The 18,154-nt window shown below is 43.0% G+C and overlaps 1 pseudogene; it reads right to left on the reverse strand.

Moving 5' to 3' along the window:
• The window catches only part of LOC115151082 (mitogen-activated protein kinase kinase kinase 12-like), a 61,994-nt pseudogene that overhangs the window by 25,610 nt on the left and 18,230 nt on the right, over nucleotides 1-18,154 (reverse strand).

An 18,154-nucleotide genomic window follows, 5' to 3' on the forward strand; every position in this document is an offset into this window, starting at 1 on the left:
TTCCCTCAATGTGTGCAAGACAAATGAGCTGATCATAGACTACAGGAAAAGGTGGGCCGAAAAGGCCTCCATTAACATCGACGGGGCTGTAGTGGAGCAGGTTGAGAGCTTCAAGTTCCTTGGTGTCCACATCACCAACGAACTATCATGGTCCAAGCACACCAAGACAGTCATGAAGAGGGCACGACCACACCTTTTCCCCCTCAGGAAACTGAAAAGATTTGGCATGGGTCCCCAGGTCCTCAAAAAGTTCTACAGCTGCACCATAGAGAGCATCCTGACCGGTTGCGTCACCGCCTGGTATGGCAACTGCTCGGCATCTGACTGTAAGGTGCTACAGAGGGTAGTGCGTATGGCCAAGTACATCACTGGGGCCAAGCTTCCTACCATCCAGGACGTATATAATAGGCGGTGTCAGAGGAAAGCCCAAAAAATTGTCAGAGACTCCAGTCACCCAAGTCATAGACTGTCTAGGACTAGGACTAAAAGGCTCCTTAACAGCTTCTACCCAGGGGCTGAGCCAGAGGGGTGTCTGGGGTGGCACGTTACCCTTTGGATAGTGACCTGAACGCACAAACAAAACTGAGGTATTTGGACATAACTATGGATTATTTCAAACAAAAACAACATTTCTTGTGGAAGTAGCAATCCTGGGAGTGCATTCTGACGAAGATCAGCAAAGGTAATACAATATTTCTAATACTAATTCTGAGTTTAGTTTGCCCCGAACTTGGTGGGTGTCTGAATAGCTCGCCGTGATGGTGAGCTATGTACTCAGAATATTCAAAAATGTGCTTTCGCCGAAAAGCTATTTTAAAATCTGACACAGCAATTGCATAAAGGAGTTCTGTATCTATAATTCTTAAAATAATTGTTATGTATTTTGTCAACGTTTATGATGAGTATTTTTGTAAATTCACCAGAGGTTTTGGTGGGAATACATTTTCTGAATAATTGTTATGTATTCTGCACCAATGTAAAAAGCTGTTTTTGGATATAAATATGAACTTCATTGAACAAAACATACATGTATTGTATAACATAATGTCCTAGGAGTGTCATCTGATGAAGATCATCAAAGGTTAGTGCTTCATTTAGCTGTGTTTTGGGTTTTATTGACATATATGCTTGCTTGGAAAATGGCTGTGTGATTATTTTTGTCTATGTACTCTCCTAACATAATCTAATGTTTTGCTTTCGCTGTAAAGCCTTTTTGAAATCGGACAACGTGGTTGGATTCAGGAGAGGTTTATCTTTGAAATGGTGTAAAATAGTTGAATGTTTGAAAAATTGAAATTATTGGATTTTTGAGGTTTTTGTATTTCGCGCCATGCGATCCCATTGGCTGTTAGCTAGGGGTTCCGTTAGCGGAACGCCTAGATGTAAAAGGTTAAAATCCATCTTTATGGTATTTTTAACGTAAAATTGCGATAATATTCCAACCGGACAATAGCGTATTCATTCAAGGAGAAAAAGAAGGAACAGCGCACTCACAGGATCGAGCATATCCAATCCCTTTGTTGCCAGGCAGTCCACTCAGTAACTGAGCTCCTATTATCTGCCCAGTGACAGGACAATGCTCAAACCACTTTCTGAAGGCTTTTGACAGCCAATGGAAGCCTTAGGAAGTGCAACGTAACCCCACAGATACTTTAGTTTCGAAAGGAACTAGAAAGAATAACTACAATTCTCAGATCCTCCACTTCCTGGTTGACTTTTTCTCAGGTTTTTGCCTGCCATATGAGTTCTGTTATACTCACAGACACCATTCAAACAGTTTTAGAAACTTCAGAGTGTTTCCTATACAAATCTACTAATAATATGCATATTCTAGTTTCTGGGCCAGAGTAGTAACCTGTTTAAATTGGGTACATTTTTCATCCGGCTGTGAAAATACTGCCCCATAGCCCAGACAGGTTAATGTGTGTCTTGAAGGAGAGTTTATAGTCTAACCAGACACCTAGGTATTTGTAGTTGTCCACATATTCTAAGTCAGAACCGTCCAGAGTAGTGATGCTAGACGGGTGGGCGGGTGCGGGCAGCGATCGGTTGAAGAGCATGCATTTAGTTTTACTTGCATTTAAGAGCAGTTGGAGGCCACGGAAGGAGTGTTGTATGGCATTGAAGCTCGTCTGGAGGTTAGTTAACACATTGTCCAAAGAAGGGCCAGAAGGTTACATAACGGTAACAGACTGTTAATCAGATAGAGATCGGTTCCCAATTTAGCCAAACATTATGTTTACATCTGTGCTAGTAATACACGCATATACAGTGCAGTGTTGTAAGTTACAGTATACAAATATTTAGCTAATGTGGGGTAACTAGTAGGCTGCAGCTGTCAGTGTTCAGAAAGTTAACATTCAGCAATTTCAAATCCATTAACTCAGATTTTCATACTTGAACTCAAAACAAACAATTGTTATTGTCAATCTGTTAACTTTACTCAAAAGATTACCATAATTTGCAGTTAGCCTGTTTTCTATCGTAAAGGTGTAAGAAATTATAGCTAGCTAAGTTACTTACTGCAGAGTAGAGCTAGCCATGATCTAACTAGTAACTTAGGCTGGTAGTTGATTTTAAGGTACAGTTATGATAATGGGGATGTATAACTAAGATTGATATTGGACTAATATGTGGGTAATTGGATGCTTAGATGTAACCATAGACTGTCTTATTTTTGCATAGGGTCAATTAAACATGAAAAGAAAGGGAGAGATATCATACTTCTGTTCCAAAAGGACCCAATGGTAGGCCAGGCCTATACTTTAAACTACACATTTTAGTTAGCAGCTGTTAATTTTGTGGATCCCTTAATTATACATTTCCATAGAGATATGACACATTATTTAACGTGTATTTCAGAAATGTCAAGATCCAGAGAAGAGGGTCCTGTACAGCCCTGTTTGAAAACATTTCCCAGAACTCAGCATGGTACTAGGAAGAGGGCTTTCAACAGCTCCTGGTATAAGGACAATTCATGGCTTGAAGATTCGACTTATTGCTTCACCTGTAGGCAGTTTTCTCTGCCCAATACACCTGAATCTGCCTTCACATCACAGTCAAGTTTTTGTAACTGGAAAAAGGCGCTGTTTAAAGATTCTGGGTTTAAGCTCCATTCGAAGGCAGAGCATCATATCAATGCTAGGTATGCTTGGAATTAGCATAAAAGGGCTATTGACAGCAACTCAATGTTAGATGTCATAAATGAGGACCGTAAAAAGAAAGTGGAGGACAACTGTACTTACATTAAAACAATTGCAGATGTGCTTCTATTAACTGCCACTCAAAATATAGTGCAGAGAGGTCATCGAGAGTCTGATGACTCTCACAACAAGGGTAATTTTTTGACAATCATAGAAGAAATAGCAAAGCATGTCCCTCTCATAGAGAAAAGGATGAATGCATGTGGCAATGCTAAGTACACAAGCCACCAAATCCAGTACGAAGTTCTTGAGGGCTTAACTGAGATGGTACAAAGTGAAATAATAAGAGAAGTAAAATAAAGTTACGTTTTTGTGTAATTGCAGATGAAACCAAAGATTTAAAGAAAAAAAGAACAAATGTCTTTAGTTGTGAGGTACTATTACAACGGGGCCATCCACAAAAGCTTTTCGCACTTTCAGTCAGCTGAAAGCTTAGATGCAGCAAGTCTCACAAAAATGATAATTGATTGCCTTGAAAAACATGGTCTGGACTACAGAAATAATCTTGTGGGGCAAGGCTATGATGGTGCATCCGTCATGAGCGGAAAGCATTCTGGTGTGTCTGCACGGTTTAAAAACAGTGCAAGATTTGCATTTTATGTGCACTGTAATGCACATTGAATTTGGTTCTTGTCGATGCTGTAAAATCAGTGCCTGAGGCAGTTAACTTTTTTGCTCTCCTGCAGAAGCTTTATAACTTTGTATCTGGCTCGTAAGTTCACCTCAAGTGGCTTGCAGTTCATAAAGAGCTGTATCCACAGCAGCAGCCCAGGGAACTACAGAGACTTACGGATGTAAGGTGGGAATGCAGATACATGGCATGCCGTAATCTGAGGGACATGCTTCCAGCAGTTCTGAGTAGAGGTCGACCGCTTATGATTTTTCAACACCGATACCGACTATTGGAGGACCAAAAACAGCCGATACCGATTAATCGCCGATTTTTATTATTTATTTTATTTATTTATTTGTAATAATGACAATTACAACAATACTGAATGAACACTTATTTTAAGTTAATATAATACATCAATAAAATCAATTTAGCCTCAAATAAATAATGAAACATGTTCAATTTGGTTTAAATAATGCAAAAACAAAGTGTTGGAGAAGAAAGTAAAAGTGCAATATGTGCCATGTAAAAAAGCTAATGTTTAAGTTCCTTGCTCAGAACATGAGAACATATGAAAGCTGGTGCTTCCTTTTAACATGAGTCTTCAATATTCCCAGGTAAGAAGTTTTAGGTTGTAGTTATTATAGGAATTATAGGACTATTTCTCTCTATACCATTTGTATTTCATATACCTTTGACTATTGGATGTTCTTATAGGCACTGTAGTATTGCCAGTGTAACAGTATAGCTTCCGTCCCTCTCCTCGCTCCTACCTGGGCTTGAACCAGGAACACATCAACAAAAGCCACCCTCGAAGCAGCGTTACCCATGTAGAGGAAGGGGAAACAACTACTCCAAGTCTCAGAGCGAGTGACGTTTGAAACGCTATTAGCGCGCACCCGGCTAACTAGCTAGCCATTTCACATGGGTTACACAAGCCTCGTCTTGGGAGTTGACAGGCTTGAAGTCATAAACAGCGCAATGCATTGCGAAGGGCTGCTGGCAAAACGTACGAAAGTGCTATTTTGAATGAATGCTTACGAGCCTGCTGCTGCCGCCTACCACTGCTCAGTCAGACTGCTCTATCAAATCATAGACTTAATTATAACATAATAACACACAGAAACACGAGCCTTAGGTCATTAATATGGTCGATTCCGGAAACTATCATCTCGAAAACAAAACGTTATTCCTGTTACATTGCACAACTCTCAATGTTATGTCATAATTACGTAAAATTCTGGCAAATTAGTTCAACGAGCCAGGCGGCCCAAACTGTTGCATATACCCTGACTGCGTGCAATGAACGCAAAATGACACAATTTCACCTGGTTAATATTGCCTGCTAACCTGGATTTCTTTTAGCTAAATATGCAGGTTTAAAAATATATACTTCTGTGTATTGATTTTAAGAAAGGCATTGATGTTTATGGTTAGGTACAGTCGTGCAACGATTCTGCTTTTTTCGCAAATGCGCTTTTGTTAAATCATCCCCCGTTTGGCGAAGTCGGCTGTCTTTGTTAGGAAGAAATAGTCTTCACAGTTCGCAACGAGCCAGGCGGCCCAAACTGCTGCATATACCCTGACTCTGTTTGCAAGAGAAGTGACACATTTTCCCTAGTTAAAAGAAATTCATGTTAGCAGGCAATATTAACTAAATATGCAGGTTTAAAAATATACACTTGTGTATTGATTTTAAGAAAGACATTGATGTTTATGGTTGGAGCAACGTGTACCTAAGCGATTATATGCAATGCAGGACAGGCTCGATAAACTAGTAATATCATCAACCATGTGTAGTTAACTAGTGATTATGATTGATTGATTGTGTTTTATAAGATAAGTTTAATGCTAGCTAGCAACTTACCTTGGCTTCTTACTGCATTCGCGTAACCTCATGGAGTGCAATGTAAAGCAGGTGGTTAGAGCGTTGGACTAGTTAACCGTAAGGTTGCAAGATTGAATCCCTGAGCTGACAAGGTAAAAATCATAATTCTGCCCCTGAACAAGGCAGTTAACCCAACGTTCCTAGGCCATCATTGAAAATAAGAATGTGTTCTTAACTGACTTGCCTAGTTAAATAAAGGTGTAAAAAAAAATAATAAGAATAATTAGGCCAAATCGGCGGCCAAAAATACCAATTTCTGATTGTTATGAAAACTTGAAATCGGCCCTTATTAATCGGCCATTCCAATTAATCGGTAGACCTCTACTTCACACAGTTCGCAACGAGGCAGGTGGCCCAAACTGCTGCATATACCCTGACTCTGTTGCACAGAACGCAAGAGAAGTGACACAATTTCCCTAGTTAAAAGAAATTCATGTTAGCAGGCAATATTACATTTTACACTTTAGGCATTTAGCAGACGCTCTTATCCAGAGCGACTTTCAGTAGTGAATGCATACATTTCATACCATTTCATGCATTTCTTTTTTTGTACTGGCCCCCCGTGGGAATCGAACCCACAACCCTGGCGTTGCACACACCATGCTGGCATTGCAAACACCATGCTCTACCAACTGAACAACAGGGAAGCTAATTGGTAACGTTATGTATTCATAGTCCATTTGTGTCAGGAGAAAATGTGAATGTGATCAAATTTAGTTTATATTAAAAATTGGGCTGGCTAGGCTGCCTATACGTTTTTTCTCCAAAATTATTAAGTGGAATTAATCAGTCAACATAATAGTGATGACAGATGTGAGTAAATATTTTATAAGCCCTACAGTTGCATTGGCCTGCATGATGCAAACATGCATAAAGCAAGCTCAGCCCTGTGAGTTCTATTGTCTACCAGTTGTTGTCTGTGTCTGGGTAGAGGAAATCCCCCTCCTAATATTGTCTAAATATAATTTATACGAACAAATTTAAGGTAGCTGCAGTTTGACAGGGTTTTCATCCCCCCCAGGGGAGGAACTGGGGTAAGAAGAAATACAGCAAGAAAACAAATTAAACGTGCATTATCTAGCTAGCTAGTAATTAACAATATATTACAATATTCTAGAAGTGTTAAATAGCTAGCGCTATCTCGACAATTTGCAAAGAACATGTAATATTCATATGTGAATACATACTGAATTATAATTGGATGCATTTTACCGCCGTATCCTACTGTGCAGTGATTGGTTAAGACCACCCAGACGGTTAGGGCATCGTTAGTTGATCGTGGTTGGAGATAGGCGAACATGCAGTTGTAGCTAGTTAATAAAGAGTTATGTTAAGAAACATCCTGTAGTTCTGCGTTTTATTATTTGTACAAAGCGTACAAAACAAGACATGGTGTCAGAGTAAATGGTCTTAAAAGATGGATTTTTCTGGAGTTCCTTCACCTCGAATGGACTGGGAGTCTACAAACTTACCCGATGCATGGCGTAAGTACAAACAGCATGTGGAGCTAATGTTCACGGGTCCTCTGAAGGAAAGAGGAGAAGAGGAAAAATGTAGCTACCTGCTCCTCTGGATCGGTGAAAAAGGGAGAGATATTTACAACACATGGACACTTACCGAGGCTGAATCAAAGGTACTGAAAACATACTACGATCGTTTTGAAGCATATGTTGTGCCGAAGACTAATACAATTTTCGCTAGGTACAAATTCCATGAGAAAGTACAGGGAGCTAGCGAGTCTTTTGAACCGTTTGTGACTGAGCTGCGTCTGCTTGTGAAAGACTGTGATTATGCAAACAAGGATGAGATGGTCAGGGACCGTATTGTATTTGGAATACACTCACCGCGAGTGAGAGAGAAACTTTTGAATGTTGGGTCTGAGCTAACGCTGGACAAAGCTATCGACATAGCCAGATCTCACGAGCTAGCACAGGCTCAGATGAAAACCATTTCACGCCGCAGCACGAGCGCATCACGTGAACAAGCAGTGCACGCAGTCAGGCAGACATCAAAGCACACCTCCGGTGCCCAGAGAGCGCGTTTCAGAACGGAGAGAGACATAACTCCAAAACAGAGCGACACAGACTCAAAACGCCCCAAAACATGTGGATATTGTGGATACAAAGTGCATGGCGAACAAGGAAATTGCCTAGCTAAAGGCAAACAGTGTACTAAATGTGGTAAATGGAATCACTTTGCAAAAGTGTGCAGAGCTTACCGTGGAAAAACAGTACACACAGTGAGTGAAGATGAAATGTCAATCAAAGAGTCAAATGATGATGAACTGTTTATTGATTCAGTGACACAAAAAAGTCACATATCAGAGACAGAGCAAGCCTTTGCTGACATTGAGATAGGAACACAAGGCACAAAGCTAAAGTTCAAACTAGACACTGGTGCACAAGTAAACATTATTCCTCTGAATAAGTACCGCAGCTTGACATCTGAGTGCGAGCTACAGCCCACCATGCGCAGACTGACTGGTTATGGTGGTGAACAGCTCCCAGTAAAAGGCACATGCACTTTCAAATGCAAATACAAGGAAAGTGACATGATGTTGGACTTTTACGTTGTTGACACTAGAGCACCTGCGTGCTAGGTCTTAAAGCATGTTTAGACATGGACCTCATCAAGCTAGTTTTATCAGTAACAGCACCAGTAGAGACAGGAAATGTACTGGAGGAGTTTGCTGATGTCTTTACAGGAATAGGATTATTCCCAGGAGAATGTACCATTCACCTTGACCCAGACGCAACCCCTGTGGTCTACCCCCCGAGAAAGATTCCCCTTGCTCTCCGTGTCCGTCTGAAGAAAGAGTTGGAGAGCATGGAACAATCTGACATAGTCACCAAGGTTACAGAACCGACCGACTGGGTAAACGCGTTAGTGGTGGTGGAGAAACCACGCACAGGCAAGCTCCGAGTATGCCTCGACCCAAGAGACTTGAACAAGGCTATCAAACGGCCCCATTACCCTTTACCGACGCTAGATGGCATCACACACAAGCTAGCGGGAGCACACTACTTCAGTGTCATGGACGCTAGATCAGGCTACTGGGCTATCAAGCTCACAGAAGAGTCATCTAAGCTCACAACATTCAACACACTGTTTGGACGCTACAGGTTCCGTCGCCTGCCTTTTGGGATTATCTCAGCCAAAGACGAGTTTCAGCGAAAGATCGACGAAGTGTACGAAGGCCTCGACGGAGTTGTGGCAATTGTGGATGACATCCTTGTCTATGGTCGAACCAAAGAGGAGCACGACCGAAACCTCCGCGCGATGCTGCAAAGATCCCGCGAGAGAGGAGTCCGGCTCAACCCAGAGAAGAGCACAGTCGGCGCTACAGAGGTCAGCTACTTCGGACATCTTCTCACAGCGAATGGAATCAAGCCAGATCCACAGAAGATCTCAGCCATAAAAGAAATGGAGCCACCAGAAAACCGTGCAGAGCTGGAAACAGTGCTTGGCATGGTCAACTACTTATCCAAGTTCGCACCCAGCCTCTCCAATGCTAATGCACCCCTGCGTCAACTGCTAAAGCAGTCCAGTGAGTTTCTTTGGGACAAGCAACACGACATTGCTTTCCAGAATGTGAAAGACTTGATCACGAGAGAACCAGGACCAATCCTTGCCTACTACGACCCCAACAAAGAGCTCAGACTCCAAGTGGACGCGTCAAAGTATGGACTAGGTGCAGTGCTACTGCAAGAAGGAAAGCCCATCGGCTACGCTTCCAAATCTCTCACAGACTGTGAAATCAACTACGCTCAAATTGAAAAGGAGCTCTATGCCATTCTGTTCGGATGTAAACGTTTCCATCAGTACGTATATGGACGACAAGTCATTGTGGAATCCGACCACAAGGCCCTTGAGTCAATCATGAGGAAACCACTAGCTGCAGCCCCGCCAAGGCTACAGAGAATGATCCTTCAACTACAAAAATACGACTTCACAATCACTCACCGTCCAGGCAAAGACATCCCTGTCGCAGACACACTCTCCAGGAAGTTTCTTACCTACAAGGACAGCAGCCTCAGTGAAGGCATGGACATGCAAGTACACACTGTGTACAGCAACTTACCAGTTAGTGACACAAAACTGAAGGAGATCCAAGCAGAAACAGGAAAGGACTCTCAACTCACACAGCTGAGGGAAGTCATACAGGATGGATGGCCTGAGGAGAGGAGAAAATGCCCTCAGAGCGTCTCAGAATTCTGGAACCATCGTGATGAACTATCACAGATCAACGGAATCATTTTCAAAGGAGAGAAAATCATTATTCCTACAAGTCTCAGAGAAGAGATTTTGACAAAGATCCATGCTGGACACATGGGCATGGAAAAGTGCAAACAGAGAGCACGGGACATTATGTTTTGGCCTGGAATGTGCAAACAAATAGAGGACATTGTTGGTAGATGCACCATCTGTCTTGAAAGACGCCCCTCAAACACCAAAGAGCCAATGTTACCTCACTGTATCCCAGACCGACCCTGGCAGGTCGTGGCAACCGATCTGTTCACCTGGAACAACGAGGACTACATCGTAACAGTGGACTACTACAGCAGATACTTCGAACTCGACAAGCTTCACAGCTCCACATCTGCAGCTGTGATACACAAGCTAAAAGCAGCCTTTGCCAGGCATGGCATTGTAGAGACTTTAATATCTGACAATGGGCCCTGTTACAAATCAATTGAGTTTGAATCCTTCACAAAAGCATGGGAGTTCACACATGTCACCACAAGCCCACATTACCCTCAAAGTAATGGCCTTGCTGAAAAATCTGTGCAGATTGCTAAATCACTCATGGACAAAGCAAAAGCAGACAAGAGAGACCCCTATCTCAGTCTCCTTGAATACCGCAACACTCCAGTTGACAACTTCAAATCACCAGCCCAGCTGTTGATGAGCCGCAGACTTCGCTCAACCCTTCCCAGCACCAACCAGCAGCTGCAACCTGAGGTCGTCAGCTACAATGAAATGCATGGAAAACGTGCACAGAGACAACAACAACAAAAGCGATACTACGACAGGTCAGCTAGACCACTGCCACCACTGATCGACGGAGAGTCAGTTAGAATCCAGGAGCATGGCCTCTGGAAACCAGCAGTCGTCATCCAGCCAGCTGACACTGAACGTTCATATCACGTCCGCACAGCAGAAGGAGCAGTGTACCGCCGCAATCGTCGTCACTTACTGAACACAAAAGAACAACACACTGATGAGATGAACTGTTCCCCTGAAAGAGAACGTGATGGACTAAACACACACACAGCACAACATACACCATACTTACCTGCAACACCACAAGAGCTGTTGACTGACACAGAAGCATGCTCAACATCATATCGCACAAGGTCAGGAAGAGAGGTCAAGCCCAGAGCTGTCCTCGACCTGTGAAATGTCAAAGGGTGTAGGCGGATCGCTGCCCTAAAAGAGTTCCAGACTGTAAATTTGTTATTGAAAGTTCACTTGAAATGCTTTGGTATTGTATTTGTTTGAAATGTTAAGATGTCATTTCTACAGTGAAAGCTGAGTTGCTGAGAATCCCTTGTTCTAAAAGTAACAGTATGTTGGATCATTGTTTCAGAGTCTATGTTGATTCAGTTGGTGTGTTATGCAATATAAATGGTTACTTACCTTGAGTTCAAACTACAGAGCATGTATTCAAAAGAAAAGCTTAGAATATGTAAACATTTGTATTTTGTTTTAAAAGAAGGGGGATGTAATATTCATATGTGAATACATACTGAATTATAATTGGATGCATTTTACCGCCGTATCCTACTGTGCAGTGATTGGTTAAGACCACCCAGACGGTTAGGGCATCGTTAGTTGATCGTGGTTGGAGATAGGCGAACATGCAGTTGTAGCTAGTTAATAAAGAGTTATGTTAAGAAACATCCTGTAGTTCTGCGTTTTATTATTTGTACAAAGCGTACAAAACAAGACAGAACATAGCTAACGTTAACGTCGCTAGCTATGTTGGCTATAAAGTCGTTACGCGTTAGCTAGTTAACGTAGGTACCTAATTTACCGGTCGCGCAGGCCCTCTACCACCGTCTCTCCTATCATGGACGACACCTTCTCCTCCAGCTGGTCCACATGAATGGTCTCTCAGCACCACTACATTTTTACGGCGTCACTGTCCCTTGCTATACCCTTGACGGTCTATGCAGTGAGCCCGCAGTTACCAAGTCTCTCCAACGGGAATCTTTTCCTGGCTGCTATTTCCTCCACCATCACTTCAAGCTCCTGTTTGCTGAAGTTTTTATTGCGCTTTCCTTGGTTATCCATTTTTGATTTTGATGTACAGTAGCTAACATTAGTCTGGCTATAATGTGTGAAAAATAACGTTTTGTGTGTGTGTGCATAAAGGGTTCGCGAGCCAACTAAAACATTTTTATTCTCGAGACAAAGCAAAAAAATAAATGTAATAAAATGTAAATATCAACACTTTATTATGGTGGGCCAAATCCTATCATCCCTGTCACATAGGCTTATTTATTAGTTTCAAGCACGTCACTAATGTCAATGCCACATAAGAAGATATTTACAAAGTTCCTAAGAAAACTACGAATTCCCGAAGAACATTTTGAGGAATTGCATTTACGAACTATCTTATGAACTTCTTATTTTTTGTCTTAAGCAGCTTCTTAAGTTTTTTTGTAAGTAATGTTTTGTGAATCCGGCCCTTGGTCCCATCATAGCCCATATAAAACCTTTTTTTACAACCGATTAATCACTGTCATACCTTATAGGGTCCAGAGTTTTCCTACTTAGGTTAACATATAAGGAAAAACTCCAGGCCCCAGGGAGTAGAAATTGCCCCACTGCTCTGGGACCTATGGTGCCACCACTCTGCTTGCAGATGTCAGTTATCGTCAGGTATGTGGATGATCAGGGCTTTATTCAGGAACGTTTCTTGGGCTACTTTGATGTGTCAAGTGGGCGAGATGCGCAGTCTGTGTTTGACTTTATGAATTTTGAAATGTCTAAGTTTAACATCATAGAGAAACTTATTGTCCAAACCGACGATGGTGCAGCTGTAATGTGCAGCTGTAATGGAATGTATCTGCTATTTGTATTTACAGTCCCCTCCTGTTCCCTGATTTAAGAGGTGATGACCACTCCACTACCATTGTCAACTCTCTCCTGACATGAACTGAAGCCACTTCTCATGTGCCCGCTCATCCACTGGTTTCCCCTCCATGCACTGTGAGTACCCCTATCAATTTTCTCTCCTTACTGTATGTAGAGTCAACCACAAACACAAAAACAATCACATTATTACACATCAGTGATTTTACTCCTTGCTTGGACTAACTCATTCTTAGCTCTTTTGTCTAACTGTGTAGCTAACTGCATTAGCATCGAATAGCCCCCTCGATATGCAACTTTTCAGGGAAGTCAGGAACCAATATACACAGTCAGTTAGGAAAGCAAAGGCTAGCTTTTTCAAACATAAATGTGCATCTTGTAGCACTAATTCCAAAAAGTTTTGGGACACTGTAAAGTCCATGGAGAATAAGAGCACCTCCTCCCAGCTGCCCACTGCACTGAGGCTAGGAAACACTGTCACCACCGATAAATCTACGATAATTGAGAATGTCAGTATTTTTCTACGGCTGGCCATGCCTTCCACCTGGCTACCCCTACCCCGGCCAACAGCTCTGCACCCCCCGCAGCAACTTGCCCAAGCCCCCCCCCGCTTCTCCTTCACCCAAATCCAGATAGCTGATGTCCTGAAAGAGCTGCAAAATCTGGACCCCTACAAATCAGCTGGGCTAGACAATCTGGACCCTCTCTTTCTAAAATTATCCGCCAGAAGTGTTGCAACCCCTATTAGTAGCCTGTTCAACCTCTCATATCGTCTGAGATCCCTAAATATTGGAAAGCTGCCGCGGTCATCCCCCTCTTCAAAGGGGGAGACACTCTAGACCCAAACTGTTACAGACCTATATCCATCCTGCCCTGTCTTTGAAAGCCAAGTTAACAAACAGATCACCGACCATTTCGAATCTCACCGTACCTTCTCCACTATGCAATCTGGTTTCCGAGCTGGTCATGGGTGCACCTCAGCCACACTCAAAGTCCTAAACGATATCATAACCGCCATCGATAAAAGACAGTACTGTGCAGCCGTCTTCATTGACCTGGCCAAGGCTTTCGACTCTGTCAATCAGCGCATTCTTATTGGCAGACTCAACAGCCTTGGTTTCTCTAATGACTGTCTCGCTTGGTTCACCAACTACTTCTTAGATAGAGTTCAGTGTGTCAAATTGGAGGGCCTGTTGTCCGGACCTCTGGCAGTCTCTATGGGGGTGCCACAGGGTTCAATTCTCGGGCCGACTCTTTTCTCTGTATATATCAATGATGTCGCTGTTGCTGCTGGTGATTCTCTGATCTACCTCTACGCAGACGACACCATTCTGTATGCATCTGGCCCTTCTTTGGACACTGTGTTAATAAACCTCCAAACGAGCTTCACTGCCATACAACACTTCTTCGGTGGCCTCCAACTGCTCTTAAATGCTAGAAAAACTAAATACATGCTCTTCAACCGATCGCTGCCCACACCCTCCCGCCCGACTAGCATCACTACTCTGGACGGTTCTGACTTAGAATATGTGGACAACTACAAATACCTAGGTGTCTGGTTAGACTGTAAACTCTCCTTCCAGACTCACATTAAGCATCTCCAATCCAAAATTAAATCTAGAATCGGCTTCCAATTTCGCAACAAAGCCTCCTTCACTCATGCTCCCTCGTAAAACTGACTATCTTACCAATCCTTGACTTCGGCGATGTCATTTACAAAATAGCCTCCAACACTCTACTCAGCAAATGGGATGTAGTCTATCACAGTGCCATCTGTTTTGTTGCCAAAGCCCATATACTACCCACCACTGAGACCTGTATGCTCTCATAGGCTGGCCCTCCCTACATATTCGTCGCCAGACCCACTGGCTCCAGGTCAACTATAATAAGTCTTTGCTTGGTAAAGCCCCGCCTTATCTCAGCTCACTGGTAACCATAGCAACACCCACCCGTAGCATGCGCTCCAGCAGGTATATTTCACTGGTCATCCACAAAGCCAACACCTACTTTGGCCACCTTTTCTTCCAGTTCTCTGTTGCCAATGACTGGAACGAATTGCAAAAATCACTGAAGCTGGAGACTTATATCTCCCTCACTAACTTTAAGCATCAGCTGTCAGAGCAGCTTACCGATCACTGCACCTGTACACAGCCCATCTGTAAATAGCCCGCCCAATTACCTCATCACCATATTGTTATTGTTTTTGCTCTTTTGCACCCCAGTATCTCCACTTGCACGTTCATCATCTGCACATCTATCACTCCAGTGTTAATGCTAAATTGTAATTATTTCACCACTATGGCCTATTTATTGCCTAACCTCCCGAATCTTACTACATTTGCACACACTGTATATAGATTTTTCTATTGTGTTATTGACTGTACGTTTGTTTATCCCATGTGTAACTCTGTGTTGTTGTTTTTGTCACACTGCTTTGCTTTATATTGGCCAGGTCGCAGTTGTAAATGAGAAGTTGTTCTCAACTGGCCTACCTGGTTAAATAAAGGTGAAATAAAAAAAATGGAGAAAAAAATAAAAGTGTGTTATTGTTTTTTGTCTTCCCAGTCAAATGCTGTCCTCCACTGGTCAAGCCTCTGAACACCTCAACTCATGCCTCATTCCCTCATTCAATCACTGCTGTGATCCCTTTCATACACTGTGTAAGTAGCCCTCTCATTCCCATTCCCCGTAATATTGTACTGTAAATGTCTTTATTAAATGCTTCAGGATAAAATAATTAGTCTTTGACGATTTTTGAAACACTTTGTACGTTCCACGCCTATACCATGGGTCTACCATCGTCCTCAATTTTTCAGGTCACCAGCCTCCACTGCTGTCCATACTGTCTATAACACCATCATATACAGTGCATTCGGAAAGTATTCAGACCCCTTGACCTTTCCCAAATTTTGTTACTTAACAGCCTTATTCTAAAATGTATTTAATTAAATGTTTTCCTCATCAATCTACACACAATACCCCATAATGACAAAGCGAAAACAGGTTTTTAGACATTTTTGCCCAAATAATTTAACAATTATAATAATACACTATTTACATAAGTATTCAGACCCTTTGCTATGAGACACAAAATTAAGCTCAGGTGCATCCTGTTTCCATTGATCATCCTTGAGATGTTTCTACAACTTGACTCGAGTCCACCTGTGGTAAATTCAATTGATTGCACATGATTTGGTAAGGCACACATCTGTCTATTAAAAGTCCCACAGTTGACAGTGCATGTCAGAGAAAGAACCAAGCCATGAAGTCAAAGCAATTGTCCGTAGAGCTCCGAGACAGGATTGTGTTGAGGGATAGATCTGGGGAAAGGTACCAAAAAATGTCTGCAGCATTGAAGGTCCCCAAGAACACAGTGGCCTCCATCATTCTTAAATGGAAGAAGTTTGGAACCACCAAGAATCTTCCTAGAGCTGTCCGCCTGGCCAAACTGAGCAATCGGGGGAGAAGAGCCTTGTCAGGGAGGTCAGGGAGGTGACAGAGGAGGTGACAGAGCTCCAGAGTTCCTCATGGGGATGGGAGAACCTTCCAGAAGGACAACCATCTCTGCAGCACTCCACTAATCAGGCCTTTATGGTAGCGTGGCCAGATGGAAGACACTCCTCAGTAAAAGGCACATGACAGCCCGCTTGGAGTTTGCCAAAAGGCACGTAAAGACTCTCAGACCATGAGAAACAAGATCCTCTGGTCTGATGAAACCAAGATTGAACTCTTTGGCCTGAATGCCAAGTGTCACATCTGGAGGAAACCTGGCAACATCCCTACGGTGAAGCATGTTGGTGGCAGCATCATGCAGTGGGGAGTTTTTTCAGCGGCAGGGACTGGGAGACTAGTCAGGCTCGAGGGAAAGATGAATTGAGCAAATTACAGAGAGATCCTTGATGAAAACCTGCTCCAGAGCACTCAGGATCTCAGCCTGGGGTGAAGGTTCACCTTTCAACAGGACAACATTCCTGGCAAAAAAATGTCCTAGTACTTGGTAGAGCTCATGATGATGTTGACTCCAGGACCAGTGGAAGCAAAACAGCCCCATAACATCAACATCCACCATATTTTATACTAAGTATGCGGTTATTTTCTGCATATGCATCTTGCTTATGACGACAAACCCACCGCTGGTGTGCGTGGCCAAAGACCATAGCATCTGGTTCCAATCCAAGTGCCAATGCCTTTTAACAAGCTCCAGGCATTTACATTTCTTGGTTACTGTCAATATAGGCTTTTTCTAGCAACGCTTCCAAAGAGCCTATTGGCATGGGGGTGGCATCTAATTGTAAATTAAGAGACTCTGTGAGCTCTCTAATTCTCCAACTGTGGCTTTATACTTTTCTTTGCCTCCAGAACCATCTTCTTCACTTTGTGTGGGGACAAGATACACCCCACTGGGCACAGATATCAATTCAACGTCTATTCCAATGTTGGTTTAACGTCATTTCATTGAAATTACGTGAAAACAACATTGATTAAACCAGTGTGTGCCCAGTGTGCTTGGTGCCTTGGGAGAGAGAGACACACAGAGAGACACAGAGATTACTCTTACCAGATGTCGACCTTCTCTGAGACGGGTTCGTTCCTGATGACCTCCGGGGCCATCCAGGCCACCGTACCGGCGAACGACATCTTGGTGCTCTTATCACTCATCTCCTTAGATGTGCCAAAGTCTGAGATCTTCACTGCGTCGTCGTACGTAATCAACATGCTGGAGGGAACAAGCACAGTCAGGAAAGTGTACAGTAGCCACAGCTACAGCCATTCTAGGTTTCCCTGGCCTAGAACTATTCAAATTACCTTAACGAGAATATGGTTTTGAGGTCTGGTACCGTGATACACTAACACTAAAACACCCTCAATGGAAGTAAGTCAGATAAATTGATATTTACTTTGTGTATGACCATATGTTTGCATGACAATGAACACAACAGAGGTGTTGGCTCAAGCACAAACAGGACTGCAATGAAGCTAAAGTATAGTTATCAATGTAGGTAGAACTTACTTGGGTGACTTGAGGTCCCTGTGGATGATCTTGTGGAGGTGAAGGTAGTTCATGCCCCCAGCGATGCCCATGGCCCAGTCGATGAGTAGGGAGGGGGTGATTTTCCTGCCCGCCCTTAGCACCTCATACAGCTGGCCCTGTGCACAGTACTCCATTAGGATACAGTAGCACGGAGCCTGGGTGCAGATACCCCTAGAGAGGAAGAGAGGGAGGATAGGAAGGAGAAGAAGAGAAGAGGGGGTGAGTAAAGACATGACACAGTACTCCATGATGATGCAGCAGCACAGAGCCTGGGTGCAGATACCCCTGGAGGGAGGAGAGGAGGGAAGAAACAGAGG

Source organism: Salmo trutta, chromosome 16 (genome assembly GCF_901001165.1).
Source record: "Salmo trutta chromosome 16, fSalTru1.1, whole genome shotgun sequence".
Taxonomy (NCBI): domain Eukaryota; kingdom Metazoa; phylum Chordata; class Actinopteri; order Salmoniformes; family Salmonidae; genus Salmo; species Salmo trutta.